Below are 23726 nucleotides of genomic sequence, written 5' to 3' on the forward strand. Positions count from 1 at the left end.
ACACATACCTGACTTTAAGCAGGAACATTTTGTACTAACTAGGAATTAGCTGTGGTAGAATGCAGCTAATAATAATTAATACTGCGTATCAGCAAGGTTATATCACATATTCTTGAGAATAAAAATGATCTTTCATATTAGTATGAAAAAGGCCCAAAGTAAATCAGCAACTGTGCTAAATATTCTTTTCCACTCAAGGCCTCAGCTGGATTGCAGTATCAAATTTTGGAACCTGCTGCTCAGGAGTGATGTTAAGACTCTGGAGATATAATGTAGAGGATATTTACAAGAATGGAAAAGGGATGGTGGACTTCTGTAATGGGTATTGACTACAGAAGCTGTGATTATACACCATTAAAGAAAGTTAAGAGATTTGATAAAGATGTTTAAAATTACAAAGTCTTCGGATAGTGTAAGTGCTGTGCAGGAGGATTAGTACCAAATGAGACATAGGATATATGGCGACATGAAACAGAGGGGAGTTGACATTTTTAGTGCACAGTGAGTTGGAATGGTCTAGAATACATTGCCTGAAAACGCTGTTGGAAAGATATCAAATAGTAACATGCAAAAATAAATCTGATATATTAAAGAAGACATTTGCTGAGTTATGGGAAAGATCCAAGGACTGAGATTGGAAAGCTCTTTCAAAGAGCTAGCATTGGCATAATGAGCAGAATAACCTGGGAAAAAATAAAATCAGGCATACTGTTTAACAGGCTGCCAACTAACAATGAGCCTCCTATTCATGACAACTCATTTTAAAACTTAATGTTTTATTTTATCTTAACTCATTTGCTGCCAGGTTTGTACATATTAATAATTAAGTCTGTGATTATATTTGTGTTGTATCTGTATCATGTAAGTATCTATATTGTATTGTAAACAGACTGTACCAGAATATGCAAGTTTATTATCCAAGTTCTAAAAATATACTAATGTTCTTTAAAATATAATGATGTTGATGGACTTTCGGTTCTAATGTTCTGATCCTGTAATCCTCTGAAAAAAATCCCTTTATGAGCTTTGGCTTATCCTAGCTAATCCTATCTGCCGACACTTTGTTTTCTTAAACCAATTTCCAGATTCCTTTAGGCCTTCAATATTGACACTCTCTAATGATACGAACAGATAAGTAAAGTCTTCCACCTTATACGGTGGTTTTCTGGATATCATGGCTGATCATGATTCTCCGAGGAGTCATGTTCATTTGTGATACTCAAAGTTTGCTGCTATTTCACGAACAGTGTTTAGAATCTGATCAAACTATACGTTCTCAAATATTCTGAGGGCTGGATACAGCAGAAGCAATGGGCCTTGACAGCTTTCTGGCAATAGCACTAAAGATGGGTTTCAGAACTAGCTTCATCTTAAGCCACACATCTACCCAGAAACATGGAAAAATGCACAGGTAGGTCCAGTCCACAAAATAAGAAGGGCGAATCCAACCTGGTCAATTACCACCCCACCACAGTCTGCTCTTGATCATCAGCTAAGTAATGGATGGCTCATCAACAATGGTATTAAGAAGCACTTGCTCAGTGGTTAGCACTGCTGCCTCACAGCATCAGAGTCCCGGGTTTGATCCCAGCCTTGGGCGACTGTGTGCGTGGAGTTTGCACATTCCCCCAGTGTCTGCATGGGTTTCCTCCGGGTGCTCCGGTTTCCTCCCAAAGTCCAAAGATGTGCAAGTCAGGTGAATTGACAATGCTAAGTTGCTCATGGTGTTAGGTGCATTAATCAGAGGGGAAATGGGTCTGGGTGGGTTACTCTTAGGAGGGTTGGTGTGGACTGGTTGGGCCGAAGGGCCTGTTTCCACACTGTAGTGAATCTAACTAAATCACCTCACCCCTAGGATATCACTTAAGGTCCAACTTATCCATGCCGAACGGATATCCTAAATTAATCTAGTCCCATTTGCCAGCACTTGGGCCATATCCTGCTAAGCACTTCCTATTCATGTATCCATCCAAATGCATGTTAAATGTTCACACTTCCACCAGCCTCCACCAATTCCTCTGGCAGCCCATTCTATTCACACACCACCTTCTGCATGAAAGAAAAATCACCTTTTTAAATCTTTCTCTTCTCACCTTAACCCAATGTCCACTAGCTTTGGACTCACCGCACCCCAGGGAAAAGACCTTGTTAATTTACTCTATCCATCCTCCTCATGATTTTATAAACGTCTACAAGATCACCCCTTATCCTTTGAAGCTCTAGGGAAAATAACCCCAGCCTATTCAGCCTCTTCTTATAGCTCAAAACCTCCAACCTTGGCAACATTCTTGTAAATCTTTTCTGAATGTGTTCAAGTTTCACATATCCTTCCCAGAGCAGAGAAACCGGAACTGAACGCAGTGTCCAAAAGTGGCCTAACCAATGTTGCTACTGTTCAGGACATAACTTGCCAGCTCTTATACTAAATGCTTTGACCAATAAAGGCAACTGTGCCAATGCCTTCATCACTCCACGCTCTACTTCTGACTCTTCCTTCAAGGAAATAAGAACCAGCATATTTCCCAAGGTCTCTTTGTTTGACAACATTCCCACAGACTATACTACAAAGTGTATAAGTCCTGCCGTTAATTGCCTTACCAAAATGCAACACCTCACTCTTGTATAAATTCAACTCCATCTGCCATCCTTCACCCCACTGGCCCATCTGATCAAGGTCTCATTGTACGCTGGCATAACCTTCTTCACTGTCCACTAAACCACCAATTTTGGTATCATCTGCAAATGTACTAACCATAGCTCCTATGTTCACATCAAAATGATTTATATAAATGATAAAAAGCAGAGGGCTCAGCACCGATCTTTGTAGCACACCACTGGCCACAGGCCTCAAGTCTGAGAAACAACCCTCCACCATAACCCTCTGTCTCCTAACTTCAAGCCAATGTATCAAAACTCAATGAAAATCTGAGTTGAGAGGCTCAATGACAGGGTATAAACATTTTAAGAAGAATTGGTTGGCCCATAGATTATGGAAGGTATCTACGATTTCCTATTCTACATTGATTTCCAGCTCCCTTGCCAGAACACTGATCACTGACTCCAACTTTTCTAGCTTTAACGTACATAAAACTGTCAGTGACAGATTCCACAGCAAGGGAGCAGGTGGAGGAGATGGTGGTATGGGTGGGGTTCACGAGTGATGTGGGTAAGGAGAGTCAGTGATAAAAGCAGGACTATGGCTCTCAGCAGAGCTCTTCCTCTGGTTTCTGGTTTATTGATCAGGTAATAAATGCTTTTGAATAAGGAAGCCTACCACACACTGGGAACTCACAAGCTGTACTGCACCCATTTGTTTGTCCTTTTACCCAGATAGCCACGACTAGGTTAATACCAGGAAGACCTGGAGAAGAGCTAAAATGACAATTGGTGATGGGGCAAGACTGGGGTGGAATTGAGATGGTGTGAGATCTTCACATACCGACATTCTGCTGGAGCAACGTCCTCCCTACCACTAAACTATTCACAGGGATTCTGTCTAATCATTCTAATTTTGTCTGGAATTAATTCTCTAATGGTATGCCCAGTCATCTGCTGTAGACAATGATGGGCTGAACAGCCTCTTTCTGTGCTTTAGCTTTTCAATGGTTCTATGCCAAGTAATGCTTTTCAAAAACTGCATAAATCTTTCCTTGCAATCAGTTTTCACTTCCTGCCTGGGTTGTTTGGTGGAGATTAACAAAGTTTGTTTTGAGGAATAGATATTCTGAATGCCAGATCTACAAAATGAAGTGTATTTGTGTCTGTTGTATTGTGCACAACATTAAAAATCTCTCAAAACATATCTGAGCAGAATTCTGTCTACAAGCTGCACTCTCATAGTTTAACAAACATGGTACATTAGTAAAACCTCTACCACTTGCCAACATAATGGAATGTTGGCACAGAAGTCATACAAAGAAGAACTCCCTGTGAATTCTTTATATGGTAATCATATCACTTCTCAAAACAAACTCTACTGAATACGATAAGTTCAGATGTGGAACGTACTTTTGAATGTTCAAATGTTCTTGTTGTCAAAGTAACTTTGTGTCGATGTATATTGAAAAGAGAAAATGAATAACCAGATGAATGCAACTTTTGGATAAATGGATGTAGGATTCAGTACGGCTACCTTTATAATGAGGGCCCTATTACAAAAAGACAGAACATAAAAGGTACACTTAAACTGATTTCAAAAAGCACAGCTATTGCACTGTGAGCTAAGTAGACAAGACATTTCCCCCCCTTTTTAATAAACAAAACAAACTTTATTTGACATTAGCAGAGTTTGCCAGGTGCAAGGTCTTAATGGACTGAATCGCATCTTTGTTTGTTGCACATCAATAGTATTCAGCTGCCGCATGATTGAAGTATATATGGTTTCCTAGCAGGTGTCATTGTATTGTGTTACTGACCCTCTACTCCACTCGACCTGGTATGAGTCAAAGGATGAGTGATTCTGCAACTTAGATTAAGTTGCTGGAGATAGACCATAAGGCAGATTGGAGGGAATCTCTAGATTTGCTATGGTTTCCTGCAAATGCCACACCACTATGTCCTGCAAAGGGTAAACCCCAGAGTCAAGTACTAAGAGAGAAGTCATGATTTGGAGTTGCCGGTGTTGGACTGGGGGTTACAAAGTTAAAAATCACACAACATTAGGTTATTGTCCAACAGGTTTAATTGGAAGCACACTAGCTTTCGGAGCGACGCTCCTTCATCAGATGGTTGTGGAATGGTACAGAGGCAGATGAAAAGTCAAGATACCAAAGAAGATCAGATTCCAGTAATCCAGCCAAATGACAGAGCTTCACAACAAGGCGGGTTGAATACTTCTGTACAGCTGTCGCTCAATCTGAGCCTTAACTTTCTCCTATTATTATACACAGTAATTTTACCTTGCAGAAGAATCACAACCACAAATCGTGAGGGAGCTTTCCTGGAAGTCCTCAACATTGACTCTGGACCCCATGAAGTCTCATGGTTTCAGGTGAAACAAAGGCAAGGAAACCCCCTGCTGATGACCACATACCGTCTTCCCTCGGCTGATGAATCAGTACTACTCCATGTTGAAGAACACTTACAGGAAGCACTGAGGGTGGTAAGGACACAAAATGTACTCTGGGTGGGGATTCCAATATCTGCCAAGAGTGGCTGGAGAGCAGTAAAAGACACAGTTGCTAGACTGGCTCTGTGGCAGGTGGCGAGGGAACTAACAAGAAGGAAAAACATACCTAACCTCATCCTTACCAATTTGGCAGCTGCAGATGCATCAGTAAGAGTGATCACCTCACAGTCCTCGAAGAGACAAAATCCCACCTTCATATTGAGAATAACCTCCATCATGTTGTAAGGCACTATCACCGTGCTAAATGGGACAGACTTCGAACAGATCTAGCAATTCAAGACTGGATATCCATGTGGTGCTATGGGCCATCAACAGCAGCAGAATTTGTGCAGGAGTACAATCTGTAATCTCATGGCCCTAGAGATCACCCATTCAACCATTACCGTCAAGCTATGGGATCAACTCTGTTTCAATGGAGAGTGCAGGAGGGCATGCCAGAAGCACCAGGCATAACTGAAGATGAGGTGGCAACCTGGTGAAACCACCAGACAGAACTACTTGCATGCCAAATAATATAAGCAACAAGTGATAGACAGAGTTTAGTGATCTCACAACCAATGGATCGGATTTAAGCTCTGGAGCTCTGCCACATCCAGTCATGAATGGACAACTGGCTGGAGGCAGCGGCTCCACAAATATCCCCATCCTCAATGATGTCAGAGCCCAGAACGTCAATGCAAAGGGTAAGACTGAAACATTCACAGCAATCTTCAGCCAGACGTGCTCGGTGGATGATCCATCTCAGCCTCCTCCAGTAATCCCCAGCATTACAGATACCTTCAGCCAATCCAACTCACTCCCCGATTCACTCACCGTGATTTCAAGAAATGGTTGGGGACACTGGATACTGCAAGGCTATGGTCCCTGACAATTCCAGCAATAATACTGAAGCCATGTGCTCTAGAACTTGCTGTTTCCCTAGCCAAGCTATTCCAGTACAGTTACAACACTGGCATCTACCTGACAGTGTGGAACATTGCCGAAGGGCAACTCCAACCTGACTAATTACCGCCCCATTAATCTACTCTCAATCACCAGTCAAGTGATGGAAGGTGTCATCAACAGTGCTATCAAGCAGCACCTGCTCAGCAATAACCTGCTCAGTGATATCCAGGCTTGGGCTGACAAATGGCAAGTAACATTTATGCCACACAAATGCCAGGCTATAATAATCTCCAATAAGAGACAATTTAACCACTGTCCCTTGACATTGAATGGTGTTATTATCGCTAAATTCCCCCACTGTCGACATCTTGGGGGTTATCATTGACCAGAAACACAACTGGCTCACCACATAAACACAGTGGTTAAAATACCAAGTCAGAGGTGAGAAATACTGCGGAGAGTAATACACCTTCTGACTTCCAAAACCTGTCCACCATCTACAAGAACAAGTCAGAAGAGTAACAGAATGTTCCCCACTTGTCTGGATGAGTGCAGCCTCAACAACATTCAACAAGCTTGACACCATCCAGGAACAAACAGCCTGCTTGATTGGCATAACATCCACAAGCATGTACTCCCTCCACCACCCCATAGTAGCAGCAGTGTATACTATCTACAAGATGCATTGCAGAAATTTACGAAAGATCCTCAGGCAGCACCTTCCAAACCCACAACCACTTCCATCTGGAAGGACAAGGACAGCAAATAAATGGGAACACCACTCTACTTTCAAGGTCCCTTCCAAGCTACTCACCATCCTGACATGGAAATTTATTGCATTCCTTTGCTGTCACTGGGTCAAAATCCTGGGATTCCCTCTCTAATGAAATGGTAGGTCGATCCACAGCAGGTGAACTACAATGGTTCAAGAAGGAAGCTCACCATCATCTTCTCAAAGGCAAATAGGCACGGACAATAAATGCTGGCCAGCCAGCTATGCCCACATCCCACAAATGAATAAGATAAAAATAAGACCAGATTTTTAAATGGATGTAGAATCTAGATCGCAGCCATGCAATGTTGCTCTGCTGGTCTGCAAGTTAGTTAACCACCATAATCTCGAGCCAAGTTATTTCGAATGATAGGAATACGTGGTTGGATTGGTTATCCATTGGGATGTAGCAGGCTGTCAATTCAAGACAATTTGTGATAATTACAGGGCCTTAACCTAAATGAAATTTTCAGCCAGCAATATGACCAACCCATACATCAGCCTAGACAAAGTCCAAGCCAATATAATCTGCTCAATGCAGAAAGATGGGGGTAATGGTGCATGCAACCACTCTACTACACTGACAACTTGTCCCTCCATGATCACAACCAGGCAACTGTGGCCATTTAATTTTTTTAAAAATCTGATTTCTTGCTGAGGGAGCATATTTAGTTGGGCTGTTAATGTACTAGTACTCACTGTTCTTAACTGGATTGCAAACCCAAACCCTGCTATTAATTGGTCTTGCCCTTTAAAAATCAATATGGAATAGTCTGAACATGTCATGCGGCTTGTGAGCTGGAACTAAACCAGCAGCTGTGTCCCTAACCCAGAATTACAAATGATTGTGACAGTCATTAGAGCCGCAGAAGAAGGCCAAGGCAGCTGGCTCTGTGAAACAACTCCATTCCTACTTCTACCTTTGTAAGCGTCCGTATTTATTTCTCCATATCCATCCAACGTTATGAAATCAGATCCTCATGGACAATGTGCTCTAGGTCATTACCACTTCATGCATTAAAAAGAATTTGAACTCTCATCCTCCCCTGCATCTCTTGCCCAACTAGCATGTAACTGCTACTGCATCAGCTAATGGCATAGATATTCTTTGCCTAGTTTATCTAAACCCCTCATGATCTTGTGTGCTGTGTATTTGTGTATGCATGTTGTACTGTCACTCCTTGTCCTTCTTGAAATTAACATTGTGGACCTTTATTAGATCTGTCCTCAAACTCCCTTGCTCTGAGGACAACACCTCAGTTCCTCAAACATAATCTTGCAGCTAAATTCTCTCATCCCTGGAACCATTCTTGTAAATTTCTTCTGCACCTACGCCCCCACCTCCACCCCGGACTCTTCTCCTTCCAAAAGTATGATAGCCAGAATCATATACATTATTCTAATTAAGACTTGACTGGAGCTTTAACATTTAAGCTAACTTCCTTGCTTTTGTATTCAACTTCTGTTAATGAAGTCCAAGATTCATGTAATTTGAAAGCTTTTATCTCAATATGCCAAATATTAAAATATTCTTTCAAGGTCTGTGGGCTTTGCTTGCTGGACCAGCATTTACTGGTCCATCCCTTTTCGCCTGTGAGAAGGTGATAGTGAGTTGACTTTTCCAACCATGAGGCAAAAGTGAGGACTGCAGATGCTGGAGATTAGAGTCGAGAGTGTGGTGCTGGAAAAGCACAGCAGGTCAGGTAGCTTCCAAGGAGCAGGAATATCGACGTTTCGGAGAAAAGCCCTTCATCAGGAATGAAGCTAGGAGCCCATGGGGTGCAGGACTGGGGAGAAGGTAGTGGAGAGTGTAGTAGGTGGATGGAGGTAGGGCCAAAGATGATAGGTTAGAGGGGAGGGTGGAGCGGATAGGTGGAAAGGAAGATGGACAGGTGGGACAGTTCATGAGAGCTGGAAGATTGGAACTGGGATATTGGGGGAGGGGGGGGTGGGAATGAGGAAACTGGTGAAATCCACATTGATGCCATGGGGTTGGAAGGTCCAAAGGCGGAAGATAAGGTGTTCTTCCTCCAGGTGTCGGGTGCAGACTCAGCTTTAAAGATCTAGACAAGGACCTAGTGTGCTCAATAGCTATGTCGCCAATCTGGTTGGCCCCATTTTCAGCTTCTATTTCATAGGAGGCAAGGGTAGAAATGACAGGAGCTCTGACCAAATTTTTAATTCTTTCCTGGCCACAAAGGAGATTCTAGAGAATTTGAGGTTAGCTAATGTGGTTCCTCTTTTCAAGAAGGGTAGAGTTAAACCAAGGAACTAAAAATCATTGAGTCTCACATCAATGGCAGGGAAACTGTTGCAGAAAGTTCTAAGGGATAGAATTAATCTCTAGTTGGAGAGACAATGTTTGATTAGGGATAGTCAGCATGGCTTTGCCACAGGAAGGTTACCACCAATAAATCTGACTGAATTTTTTGAGATTGTGATCAGGTCTGTAGTTAAGGGAGTGCAGTTTATATAGATTTTAGGAAAGCCTTGGACAAGGTCCCACATGGCATATTGATAAAGAATCCAGGATCCAACATTAGCATGGTGGAAGGAGACGGAGGGTTGGTGATAGAGATTGTTTGTGTGATTGGAGACTGGTGCCCAGTGGCATACCATCGGAATCAGTGCTGGGTCCCTAATTGCTCGTGATATATATAATTGATATATTGTAGATGAGAATGTGGAGGAGGTGTGAATGATGATAAGTTTTGGAGGACTCAAAGATTGGACAGGTAGTTAATAGCGCAGAAGAAGATCTTAAGTTATAACAAGGTATAGAGGGATTGGTTCAGCTAGGCAGATCAGTAGCTGATGGAATTTAACCCTGATGAAGTGTGAGATAATGCACTTGAAAGAACGAGAAAAGGTAATATTCAATGAATGACAGGACACTGGGAAGCTCATACGAACAGAGAGATCTGGAGGTACTTGTGCACAGATCTCTGAAGGTAGCTGAATAGGTTAATAGGCTAGTTAAAGTGATATACAGTACACTTGCCTTTATCAGTCATGACATAGATTATAACAGCTGGGACGTATTTGGTTAAACTCCAGTTGGAGTGCTGTGTGTAGCTCTAGTCACTGCATTCTTGGAATGATGTGATTGCACTAGAGTGTGTACAGAGAAAATTCACCAGAATGTTGCCTGGATTGGACCTTTTTAGCTGTGAATACAGGATGGATAAACTCGGGTTGTTTCTTTGGCAAGAGAAAACTGAGAGATGATCTAATAGAAGTGTATAAAATTGAGTGCATGGATAGCATGGATAGAAAGTAGCTGTTCCCTTTACTCGAAAGGTCAAGAACAAGGTGCCATAATTTTAAGGTTAAGGGCAGGAGATTTAGAGGAGATAGGAACAGAAATATGCTATAGCTGTTCAATTCATCAGTCATATCTATTCTATGCTTTCTGGAATAGCCCCTTAAATGTTTACCACTGCATCTTATCTATCTACCTCTTGACCTAAACTGCCTGTTCACTTTTGCTAGCTCCGCTTTCATGTCCTCATAATTGCCCATGTTTAAATTCAACTTGGTAGACTTCGACACAGACTTCTCCGTCAAACTACATGGAACATTCAATCATACTGCTGCTGCTACCCTAGGGACATTTAGACTATGAGGTCAGTAATTAATTTTGTCACATTGGTCAAAACCAGATCGAATATTGCCTGCTTTCTGGTTGATGCAATAACAAGCTGATCTAAGAAGCTGTCCTACAAACATAAAATTAAGTACTATTTTTTCCCAACTGACTTTCTGTCTATATGTGGTTTAAAAATTGTCCCATGATAATTGCTGTAACCTTTGACAAGCTCCCCTTATTTCTTCCATGATACCCTGTCCCACCATGTTAGGGGCTTGTACACTTGGAGCATGCTGGCCTTGAAACTTTGGTCAGGTGACCCCAGAGGTTTCTATAGCTAGAGGGCCAAACATGCTGAATAGGCAGGTGCACCATCCATGGCTTGAACTCCCAATAGGCTGAAGGTAGCAGGCAAGATGGAGTTGGAAAGCTCAACCTCTGGAATTTCCTGATAGGAGCTTGTGATTCTTCCTCCGAAAGGCACTGCCCTGTTTCCTTGTCAGGAGGAGTACATGGAGCAAGGTAAATGTCTCTTGTCTCCTTGTTGCCTCACCATCGGTGGTGGACAGCAATGGACAGAGCATTGGAGGGTCTATGTCTGTATATCCAGAACATTTAGAGCACTGGACCTAGCTTTCCATGGTTGTTACCAACCTGTCCATGAATTCAGCCAAACATTGACATGCCAAAGGCAGCAGCGTGCAAACAACATTGGTGGAATCTTGTGACCATTAAGTCAGTTTGCTCAAGTACCTCTGAAAAAGCCTGTCTGTTGCTCCTGTGTCTGCTCATACATTTATATGATATTAATTTCTGATGCAACAGGGTTACCTCCTACCTCTATAGACTGAGATGATGCCCGGTGCATGGCAGTCCTCCAAGTGCCAAAATCTGGAGCATTTCTTCTTTGATAGCTGTTGACACATGACACTGATTCACTTATGGAATTATAGAGCACTCTTCCAGACCATGGACACTGCAATGACCCTGGTAACAACATTGGACTAATCTAGCAGTTTTGAAAGATGAGTGTAGCCCTCTTCTATACCATCCCATCCACCAGGACCTTTAGATTCTATTCGGCAGAGAGAAGTATCGGTTTTCCTCTGCCCGCCATGTCCAGGGCAATTCTTGAGACAAAAGAAGCAGGCAGGGCAGTTCTGGACAGACAACACCTGACTTGGTGCACAATGAGTTTTAGAAAAGGGCCTAGCAGCAAGCAGCCCAGGAGGTCCTCGTAGTGGCAAGTACTTCCACTCTGGCTGGAGGGAAGATATGACAGGAAGGTCACCATACAAGTGTGGTGGATAGACAATGAGGTGAGTTTCAGCAAGGCAGTGAGATTCCCTACCCACCTTCCTCCTGCCTGATTAAACACACTCCCACTTTGAGGATGGTAAAATTCCATCATAAATCTGCAGATTGATGACACAAAGGAGAGTCAACACTAAGGAGAACTGCAACTTATAACTTGAGGAAACAAAATATGAAAGTCACAAAATATGAAAGTTAATATGTGTCTATTAACACATTCAGGAGAATTTTTTTCCCTAAAGAATGACGACTATGTCATTCACTATCACAGGAAGTGGGTGAAGTAAATATTTTGATGGATTTAAGGTGCAGCTGGATTAGCACTTGAGGAAGAATGGAATAAATAGTTATGATTGATGAGAACTAGAAAGATACATGAGGGATTCATAAAAAGCAGCATAAACTGTTTGAGCTGAGTGGCCTGTTTCTGTGCCTTACATTCACTCCACTTTTCTTATTCCATGCTCCCACCACATTTTCTTCTTCTTTCCTTTCTCTTTGATTGACAAGATTCTGAAACATCGCTTTTGTACAGACCTTCTTCTGGTCTCACCTCTCTGCAAGGGGGCTAGGAAAATTCTGTCGCTAAAATTTTCAGGTGCCTTTACTACAGACAACTTCAGATCAAATGCAGCAATTCAGTGAACCTAAGCCTATTAGTAAGGTAGGTAAAATGATTGGACAAAAATTCAAAGCTTAGGATTACACTAATCTATCATTGAGAGTTTTGGAATGCAACCTGTCAGAGGTCCAGAGTGAAGAGGTATTGCATCTTTCTCTCTTAGAAAATCAGAATGCTGGGTAAGTTGGTATGGAGAGTGTAAGGGCAGTGCTTGTGGGGCAAATGACATGGTTAATGTAAGTATGCACTATATTGGCACAAGAACGATAAGGGGCTATGTGGATGAGTGGAGGCAGTGAAATGATGGTGTAAGAACATACAAATTAGGAGCAGAAGTAGGCTGTGTGGCCCTTAAACCTGCTGTATTTGATTAGATGATATATGATTTCACTGTGGTTGAAACACCACTTTTCTGTCTGTTCTTTTTCTCACCAATCAGAAATCTCACTAACCCAGGGAGGATGGATATATAAAGGGGTCTCCCATGGAAATGAGGAGGATTTTTGTTTCACCTTTAGCTTTGCCATTCAATGATCTGGTGCAGCTTTTTACATACCTTGCCGAGAAAGTAACATCAAGCAAGTTAAACTTACTTGAATTGGATAAAAATGTAAGTAAAGCCACTGGAAAGTACAAACCTGCATTTTCTTGTGTTTGTCTAATGTTACAACTGTCTGAATTGTATTTATGAACAATATTTTTAGTTACTTTAATATTTTAAAGTACTTTAAAGCTTTCTCAGCAATCCGAAACAAGTTTTCAGAGGGCTATTATTCTGTTGAATTCTCTTCTGAAGAGAACAAAGGAAACTGGGACAAAAAATACTTTTAAACCTGGGTTAGTTAGGTTTCTGATTGGTGAGAAAAAGGACAGACAGAAAAGTGGTGTTTCAACCACAGTGAAATCATATATCACCTAATCAAATACAGCAGGTTTAAGGGCCACACAGCCTACTTCTGCTCCTAATTTGTATGTTCTTACACCATCATTTCACTGCCTCCACTCATCCACATAGCCCCTTATTGTTCTTGTGCCAATATAGTGCATACTTACATTAACCATGCCACTTGCCCCACAAGCACTGCCCTTACACTCTCTATACCAACTTACCCAGCATTCTTTTTCAACTCAGAGGCAAAAGCAATCTTTATTTTTCAAAGTTTCAGATTGGGTTGGGATATCTGGTCGGCATGGACAGGTTGGACCAAAGGGCTTTTTCCATGCTGTACATCTCTATGACTCTATATGGTGTTCACACAACTTCATTGAGGTTATCTAACTTTACAAGCATTTATATCTACTCCACAAAATCTTAACACAATGTTGATTAAAGAACTGGTGAAAATAGATTCTGTTTGAACTCAGCACTGCATTCCTGCAGCAAAAGTACAATGTCAAAAATTGGAATTTCCAGATCCAAAGGCTAGGGCATTTGGATAAGGCTTGACACCATTATCAATCTGGAAAAAAATCTAGACCCCATTTTCCACTTACATTGTCCCAACTTTTCATGAATTCAAATGGTTCTGTTAAATCACCCTTGGACCTCTTTAACGCTGTTGAAAATTATTAAACTCTACTTTTTCCAAGTTTTTCCTCATATCTTTATTTCCTCCTGCCAGAGAATATCCAAATGAATGCGGATTAATAAGTTCTCTATGATGTCACCAAACTTCTTTGAATGAGGGGCCCAAAACTTCTGAGTAATCCAAAGAGCTCTCAAACAACAGAACAATGAGCAGAATGAGTGAATACAAATAAAATATACTGAAGGAGCTACTCGTTTACGAACATATTTTGCCATCTATATTTGCAATTTTCACTGATAAAGAAAGGAAATAACATGATCTTAAGAATAATCTCCAGTGTTCTTTTGAACAAAAACAAAATCTAGATGAAGAAAGTTGACATACTGATATTTGATTGAGTGCTATTGGGGAGATGTTAAGACAATGAAATCAGGAATGTGATGGAGGCTGTGAGAGGTGAGCAGTAGGAGGGAAGGACAGAAATAGGTGGAGGACTTTCATTTGCACCTTCAAACTGATCCAATTCTGACTTAAGGTATCTGACAACTATGCCTAAAACCAGGGTCGTCATCAAATGGTACGTAACATGTCCAGTACAGTTTGGCTACACCCAGGAATGTGAATATGTTTTACAAACAAAAAAAAAATGGGAGTAGCATTTAAAATTTGGTTCCCCCTGCATGATGAAGTCCAAACCATGGACCAGCACGTCGGATAAGTACCGCCATGCAAACTAAGTTTGATACCTCTGCTATAGAACTTTCAATTTTAAAAATCCCTTTTGATTTTCCACTCCCTTAAGCATAAATAAAAAAGATAAAAGTGACTTATGTACAGAATTCAATAATGCCTAGAGTGACGTTCGGCAGAAATGCACTTCATCTGTTCCACACAAGAACAGGCTTGTGATTAAAATCCCAAGTTCCCCTAAGGTTTGGCAAGTTTATTTCAACTATGTTTTCCAACAACAAATTATTTTTACATCTCAACCTTTGCCAGTTGATGATCTAGTGTAGCTTATTACATACCTTGATGAGAAAATAACACCATGCAAGATGAGTTTACTGGAATTACACAGAAACATAAGTCAAACCCCTGGAAAATACAAACCTTTATTTTCTTGTGTGTGTCTAATGTTAGAACTGTCACAGCTATATTTATAAACATGCTCTTTTGCCAATTTAATGCTTAAAGCACTTTAAAACTTTTACAGCAATGAGATCTGGTTATGCAGAACTCAGTAAAACTAAGTAATATTAAGCATTTGGAGGTTTAATTAACAACCCTCTTTATTTGCATGCTTTGTTGTGTCTTAAAAAAACCATACATCAACGATGAGATTTAACCACTTGTCCATCAACGCTCAGCTCTTTAACATCAAACTTTCAGAGCATGGTATTCACCAGCTCTTTTTTAACATACACGTATTCTTAGCTTTACTACTCTGCATATTAAGAAAATACAATTCTTTGGAAGTTCTTTTGCAAAATGCTTTTTCCAGTTATGTCTCTGGTCCTATTTCCCTGCTCACTATGCAATCATAACTTGAATTTACTTTGTATTAGTTAACATTGTATACACAGAGCTCTAATATTCCTACATGTAGCAATTATCATGGCAGTTCATTAGAACTATGAAAGCCCAATAAAAGGCTTGAACATAAACTGGCAGAACTGCATCCAAAACTGGAGATAATTTTACTTTTAAAACATTGCTCTATAAAATGACAAAACACAGTGGTTTACAATCAAGAACTGCACGTATGTTCTATATATACCTGGCAAATGTCCCCAATGTATCTGTAACGTAATTGATGTTAAAAGCTGACATAAATTATATACTCACAGATACGCAACTTCAAAGGCTACATGAACTAATAAGGCATTATTGAGAGGGCCTGAATCTCTAGTTTCTTAAAATATAACCCACTTGTTCTTACCTGATGTACAGTGTCACACCTAAGCAATAATATGTCCAAATAATACAGCTTCAGCTAACTAGGAGCAACTTATGCAAGTAAATTCAATATTAACTACGTTTAACTGTACGTGTAATCTAAAATAAACACAATGCTTCATCTTGTGAGCCAGACTTCTATGAACACACTCCTCCTGTTCTTTCGTGCACTTGCTGCCAGGCAATCTAATACACCTCATCATGTGACCTGTTGCCATGGTTGCTGTGAATCCAGCTGTTCATGTTAGAGAAAACTAAACAAACTTTTTTTAAACTTAATCCTGTAAAACAAAGCTATAGCTCTTTTTCTGTGGAAGTCAATTGCCTTTAGAAACTACTTTATACAGCAAATTATAATTTGAACCAAATGAAAACCGGAATCTATTGGTAACAATACAAGAGGAAAGATGTGTCAAAATGAATAATGATCACTTTGTGTAAAGATACTCAAACAGTTTGTCTTTTGAACTCCTGCTTTCAACTTTTAAGAGTGACAATACTCTAGTTTCACATGTCTCCTGGCTGAAAGATCCAAATCTATGGGTAGTATATGCAGATCATTCTTCTAAATCCTGTAGCCATTCTCCTTCATGTTTAAGTTTTGCCCTCCTGATAAATTACCTTGTGGAAGCATTCAGTGTCCTTTTGGAGTGAACAATCTAGACTAGAAGCTGTCAACTGAAACAGCCTGTTTTCTAAATGTCTGGCAGATGCGCCAAGGTAACAGTCAAAATTCTATGCCCTCTCCTCTGGCAAATTATGATGCGAGCGCATTTAATAAGACACAGATCCCACAACCTCTCGACCTGATTAAATCTACAGCAGGAAAGCCATTGGATATCTTTACTGCCACACTGACAATTGAGGCCCTTAAATGGTAATTAAAGGACTTCATCACTCTGCCAATGCAATTAATCCAACAGCAGACAGGAATTTGCCATGCAGGAAGTACAATACTTAAGCCCTAGTCTGTTTGCTTGCAGTCTCCTGGGAGGGAGTTCAAAGGCTTGCAGTGACTGGTTATGGGACCCTGTATTTGGAAGGGTTCTGCTGTAAGCCATTTCCCTGCCCTTGCTGTCAACCATCCCTTCCCCCACAACATCTTTCCACCATGATTGTCTTTCTGCAATCCAATCTCACATGGGTGTCAATGTGATCAGTAACCAATACCTACCCAGTGATATTGCTGAGCGCAGAAGAGCTGCCAACCCCTGATTGACCAGAATCCCTAACCTCTAAGTCTTTGATCCTTGACAAAGGCCTTTTGCTGTCTTATGTGCCTGAGTGGCCTACAATAAAGTGCACATCTAAATACTTCTTAAATGTTATGAGGCTTTCTGCCTCTATCACCCTTACAGGTAGTCAGTTCCAAATTCCCAAGATCCTCGGGTTAAAAATATTTCCTCACATTCTCTCTTAAACTTCCCATTCCTTAACCTTAAATCTATACCTGTCATTACTGATCCCTCCTTCAAAAGGAAAATTACTTCCAACTATCTCATCTTTGCCACTCATAATTTGTATATCTCAATCATGTAACCCTCAATCTCCCCGTTCCAAGGAATGCAACCCCAGTCACTCCAATCTTTCTTTACATCTAAGCCCCCAGCCAGGTAACATTCTGGTAAATCTCCTCTGGACCCTTAGGTGCAATCACATTTGTCCTCTATTGTGATTTTCAATACTGCACACAATACTCTAGCTGTGACCTAATGAATGTTTTAGCATAACTTCCCTGCTCTCAAGCTCTATGCATCAGCTAATAACGTAACCCATAAGTCTTCTTGAGATTTCCTAAAATGAGGTGGTGGGTGGTCTCATCAGCTGTCTATCTATGGCAGCCAAGACTCCGCTGGCCTCAAAATTATTCCATAATTCCATCTATGATCCAGCTATGTATTCGGTACCAAGTGGCATATTTACAATCGCTACATCCCGGCTGATGCTTGGCAGTCCCTTCTTATTTTTACAAGTGGCATGGTGGCTCAGTGATTAGCACTGCCACCTCACTGTACCAGGATCCCAGGTATGATTCCACTCTCAGGGGATTGTCTGTGTGGAGTTTGCACATTCTCGCAGTGTATGCATGTGTTTCCTCTGGGAACTCCAGTTTCCTCCCACAGTCCACATATGTGCAGATTAGGTGGATTGGCCATGGGAAATGCAGGGTTGCAGGGAGAGTAGTGTGGGATGCTCTTCAGAACATTGGCGTAAACTCAATAGGTCAAATGACCTTATTCCGCACTGTAGGAATTCTATGATTCTACAGAAACAATGGCCCGTGGCTAAGATGTGGTGGTGATGTTAGTGAGGTATCAGGGAAAAGACTCTACTGGGTAGAAATTAGTCTGGGGCCTGATTTCAAACCTATAGATTATTCCAGTGTATTAGGATACAGCTGTAACAAGAAGCCTGAGAACCAATTTCTATTGATTGGCATACTCAGAACGAAGAGCCAGCACTCCTAAGCACAACTTCCATTGTAGTGAAAATATTTTAGGATTGCATACTTCACCAACAATAATGTTGAGATGAGAACTCAGGGAGAGTGAAGTGAACTTTTATGAAGAAGGGAAGATTCCAAAGCCTGTGAATTTGTGCAAATCCTTGTACTACTGGCTCAAAAATAAAGATTTTGAAGATAAATAAAATAAGACCCCTCACTGCCAGTCATAGGAAACTCTGACAAAATTGGAGGCTGGCAGCTCCTGCATCTGCACTGTTCCCCGTTTTCTTTGTGACTAATTTTGTAAACGGGGATTCAAGAGGCCATAAAAGTGTCATTAATATATTAAGGGGCCTGTAGTGATTGGAACAAAGTCAACCAGTTGTACCTCAGACTATGAGTTCCCTGATTGGGGGTCTTAACCTGGTCCATTCAGAGATTCCTGGCTGACAGATATAAATAAGAGTGTCGGAGGTTCTGTTTACTCGAGGAGCCAGCTCTAAGAGAGCTGGATTAGTGTCATGTACTTTGCACACGTAAATAAAGGATGTCTTGGTAATGGAGTGCCAGCCTTTATGGAGTTATTTCAGGGCCAAGCATCTGTTTTTTGGCATTAGCCCATGAAGCCCAAAATATAAACTGTTGGGTTTAGCAGTTAGGCTAATTTGTACATAGTTAGATTCACTACTGAATAAGTATGCTGTCCATCAATTTGCTTTCCCAGAGAATAATTAATTCTTCTTCCAATGTCTGGGCACACTTCATCAAGACTAACCTTTCTTCTAAAAGGCTGTCACAAAGACAGAATCTCTGAGCCAAAATGATATAACGATTTTTAATTTAGTATGTAATTAAATAAGAAGAATAAAGTACAGGGATACTTTCAAAGTAAGAAAGTAACAACAGTCCAAGTATTGAAGAATAATCAATTTCCTGATTTTATTTTATTTCTAGCCTTTAAACATCATTCATACTGACCATTTTGTTACATAGTTCTACTCTAAATCCCCTTTCAGTTACAAAATGCCTATTCCAACAACACACTAATTTCAACAAAATTTGGAGCAGTAGGCCAATGGAAATTAGATATCCAATCATTTTGAACGCTTCTTCTTTGAGCAATCTTTTATACTTTGAAATGTTGGGTGTGGCTAAGCTTTATTTTCTGGTGATGACAACTTCCTGGACTAAAACTGCTCACCTTGATGGATTTTTGTTTTTTTCTGTTTTAACAAAGTTTTTACTTCTGAATAATATATTACATCTCAAGCTTCAACTGTGATGATAACCAGGAGAGGAAAAAAAAATCTTTTTAATAGCAAGATAGAGCCCTCACAAATAACCACAAACAATATATAAATTGTTCAGCATTAACAAACTGACAAACACAAGTTCTGCCTCGTTCCAATGTTTGGGAATAAATAGGAAGTTATATATGAGAGTCTACTTTTGATAATCAAAATTTCTGTGCTCAAAATTCTTGACTTATCCAGCAGCTTCAAACAAAGAATGCGGATATTAAGGTAAGAGCACTTAAAGTAAGAGGACAGTGCAGCTGGAAGTTTCATGAGTATGGAATCCAACTACTTGTACAGAGGAGCAGAAATACCCATGTCTGTCACAGTGTATTAAACATGGGGCCAGATTTTTGTAGATTTGAGATGACTTTGCAGACCTTGAAAAATAGTAAAAATGAAGTTGTCTTTGATGTGGTGACTGAATAGAAATTTATTTATTTTTACGAGTGAACCAATATATGAATTAGGAGCAGGAATATTCCAATCAGCGTCTCTACCATTCCATAAGATCATGGCTAATCTCTTGCAACCTCATATCCACATTCCTGCTGACACCTTACAACCTTTCAATCCCTTCCTTTACAAGAATCTGCCTCAAAAATATTCAAGGACTCTGCTGTCACCATTTAAAGAAAAGAATTCAAAACATTCATGAAACTCAAAAGAAACAAAAAAAAACGCCTAGTCCCTGATTAAAACTCCATTTTTTTTTGTCTTTTCCCCAAAACCTTCAATTTCCTTCCTAATTAAGTTAAAAATTACACAACACCAAATTGTAGTCCAACAGGTTTATTTGGAAGTGCTAGCTTTCGGAGCACTGCTCCTTCATCAGGTAGTTGTGGAGCAGGACCATCAAACACAGAATTTATAGCAAAAGATTACACTGTCTTTTAGAATGGGTTGCAGATTTCGTTTAATAATATGTAAATCCCAGAACTTCTTTACAGTCACATTCTCGCGATAACTTAAGGTTTCATAAAAAAAGTGTCATCTCAGTTCAAACAACGCATTAAAGGTGTGAGGTTCAAGTCTATCTGTATCCCAATCTTGAGTCAGACTGTTCCTATTTCCAAAGTATGAATTTATAAAATATTACATGGATTGACTGCCTGCAGATTGTGCACATTTTGTGCAAAATAGAATATATCTGCAATTGCAAATTAACCCCATAGATTTGTGTGTGTGTGTGTGCGTGCGCGCATGAGACAGAGAGAGAGAGAGAGAGAGAGCATGTGTATACTTTGGAAATAGAATTAGTCTGACTCAAGATCGGGCTACAGACAGACTCTAACCTCTCACCTTTAACGCATTGTCTGAGCTGAGATGTCACCCTTTTTTATAAAACCTTAAGTTATCTTGAGAACCTGGTTTAAAAGAAGTTCTAGGATTTACATATTAATGCAACCCATCTAAAAGACAGTGTAATCTTTTGCTATAAATTCTGTGTTTGATAGTCCGGCTCCACAACTACCTGATGAAGGAGCAGTGCTCTGAAAGCTAGTGCTTCCAAATAAACCTGTTGGACTATAATTTGGTGTTGTGTAATTTTTAACTTAATTAGGAAGGGAATTGAAGGTTTTGGGGAAAAGGCAAAAAGAAAATGGAGTTTCAATCAGGGACTAGGCTTTTTTTTTGTTTCTCTTGAGTTTCATGAATGTTTTGAATTCTCTTCTTTAAATGGTGATCTAAGTTTGTTCAATATATCATTTCAGTTGCATGATACTGTAATTTTTTGCTATAAATTCTGTGTCTTATGATCTTGCTCCATAGCTACCTGATGAAGGAGGAGTGCTCTGAAAGCTAGTGCTTCCAAATAAACCTGTTGGACTATAGCCCGGTGTTGTGTGATTTTTAACTTTGTCCACCCCAGTCCAGCACCAGTTCCTCACACCATGGCTTCCTAATTAAGAATCAGCCACGGGGATACTGAATAATCATGTCTCAAAAGCCCTCTGAGAAAGCAGAGGTGCAGGTAGTGAGGGGGTTAATGCTAATCAAGTGACCAAAAGGGGTAGGAAATATGACTAGAAGAGTGAAATTGAAGTTAGAACTAGATGAAGTAACCCTGGTAAAAGTTCAAAGCTGAAGGCTTTTTATAGAATGCATGCAGCAGTTGTAACAAGATACATGAGTTGACAGCACAAATAGAAATATGTAAATATGACTAGATAGCTATTATGGAGACATGGTTGTAAGGACACCAGATAGGAAACTCAATAATCAAAAGTATTTAATGGTCCAAAATTCAAAAAGGTAAAGGTAGGATAGCATTGTAAATAATGGAAAGTATCAGTGTGGTGGTGAGTAATGATATTGATACAAAAGATCGTAATGTGGAATCAGTTTGAGTGGAACTAAGGAATAGCAAGAGAAAGAAGTCACAAATTGGAATGGTCTGTATGCCCCTGAAGAGCTGACTCACTATGGAGAAAGTATAAATTGAGAAATAATGGAGGCAGGTAAGAAGAACACTACATTATCATAGGCAATTTTGATCTGCATATTAATTGGACATATCAGATGGGCAAATGTAATACGAAAGATGAATTTGTCAGCTGCATCAGGGAATGTTTCTTCACAATATATTGCAGAACTTCCCTAAGAACAAGTTATGTTATACTTAGAAGTGTGTACTGAGATAGGTTTAAAAAGAGATCTCAGTGTTATGGATCTTCTAAAGGGTCATGATCACAATGTGGTAGAATCCCAAACTCAGTTTGAGACAGTGCAACTCAGATCTCAAACCAGTGTCCACAATTTAAATAAGGGCAATTACAGAGGTATGAAGAAAGGCTTGTCTAAAGCAGGCCTGGAAAATAGAATAAGCTAAGAATCAGTGGATGAACAAGCACACATTAGATCACTCAAAACCAAAATTTATTCCAGTCAAAAGGTAGGACTAGATAAAAAGATGATCTACCCATGGTTAACAAAAGTGATAAGAACAGCATCTAATAAAAAATTAAGGCATACAAAGCAGTGCAAACTAGTGGTAGGCCAAAAGCTTGGGAATGTTTTAGGGACCAGCCGTGGATGACCAAAAACCTAATAAACATGAAGAAAATTGATTTATGAAAATAAATTGACAAGAAATATAAAGACAAACAGCAAGGGCTTCTACAGGTATATAAAGAGAGAGTAGCAAAAGTAATTTTGGGGCCCTTGAGGGATGTGACTGGAGAACTGATAAAGGGGAACAGGGAAATGACAGGCAGTACAAGTCAATAATTTGCATATTTAAAGAATTTACTCAAGTTCTTTGAGGATATATCAAGCAGAGCTGGTAAAAGGAAATTGGTAGCTGTAGTGTATTTGAATTTCCAGCAGACGTTCAATAAGATGCCACACCACAGGTTACTGCTTAAGATGGGAGCTTATGGTATTGGTTGTAATATACTAGCATGGATTGAGGACTGCTTAACACACAGAAGACAGAAAGTCAGGATTAATAGCTCTTTTTCAGGCTGCAAAGACCAGGTTTGGTCAATGTATTTAAGAAAAGAGAGACTGGATAGGAGACAGTTAAAAAGAGGTTCATTCATTCCTGGGATGAAGCAGTTGACTTACCAAAACTATTTGAACTGTCATCCATTAGAATTTATAAGAATGAGGGGTGATTGTATTGAAACATACAAGATTTTGAGGGGCTTGACAGGGTAGGTGTTGAGAAGATGTTTTACCCAGGTCATGAAATCTTGAACTAGATATATATTTATAGAATATATGTGTAATATAGTTTTGAAATATTGAGGAGTTGAGGACGACGAGGAACTGGCATGAAGAAGGAGTTGAAACCCAGAACAGATCAGCTGTGAACTTGTAGAATGGCAAAGCAGATTTGATGAGACATATATCCTGCTTCTTTCTTATTTTCTAACTCTTGGGTTTTCTTTGCATAGTGCCATAAGATTGTAGCCTTGAACAATACAGTATATGGTTACAGTAGACGATGCCAACTAATAAAAATCAACAATCATGGACCTAGATATGTTCAAATATTAGATATACTCATTTGAGTCACTGTAAAAGCCTTTTCCAATTTCTTTGTTCAATGTGATTTTAAAGGAACTCAGACAAACATAAAATTACACTTTCAGGTAATGTGTTATTTATAATTATATAAGTTATAACTTATAGTTAGCAATTTTTTCCACTTTCCCTGATGAACAATCTTTCTTGACGATCCC

General features: G+C 40.0%; 1 protein-coding gene across 15 annotated transcripts in view; it reads right to left on the bottom strand.

Annotated features, from left to right (window-relative positions):
- dtna (dystrobrevin, alpha) overlaps positions 1-23726 on the bottom strand; it is a 201165-nt gene that overhangs the window by 170437 nt on the left and 7002 nt on the right. Inside the window, exon 1 of one of the 15 annotated variants that reach the window (XM_060823510.1) lies at positions 15779-15837. The exons of the other annotated variants lie outside the window; for them this stretch is intronic. The gene's annotated coding sequence lies outside the window, so the exon portion shown is untranslated. Of the gene's footprint in view, positions 1-15778; positions 15838-23726 lie in introns of those variants that run through there. 15 annotated transcript variants of the gene reach the window in all.

This window comes from Hemiscyllium ocellatum, chromosome 4 (assembly GCF_020745735.1).
Source record: "Hemiscyllium ocellatum isolate sHemOce1 chromosome 4, sHemOce1.pat.X.cur, whole genome shotgun sequence".
Classification (NCBI taxonomy): domain Eukaryota; kingdom Metazoa; phylum Chordata; class Chondrichthyes; order Orectolobiformes; family Hemiscylliidae; genus Hemiscyllium; species Hemiscyllium ocellatum.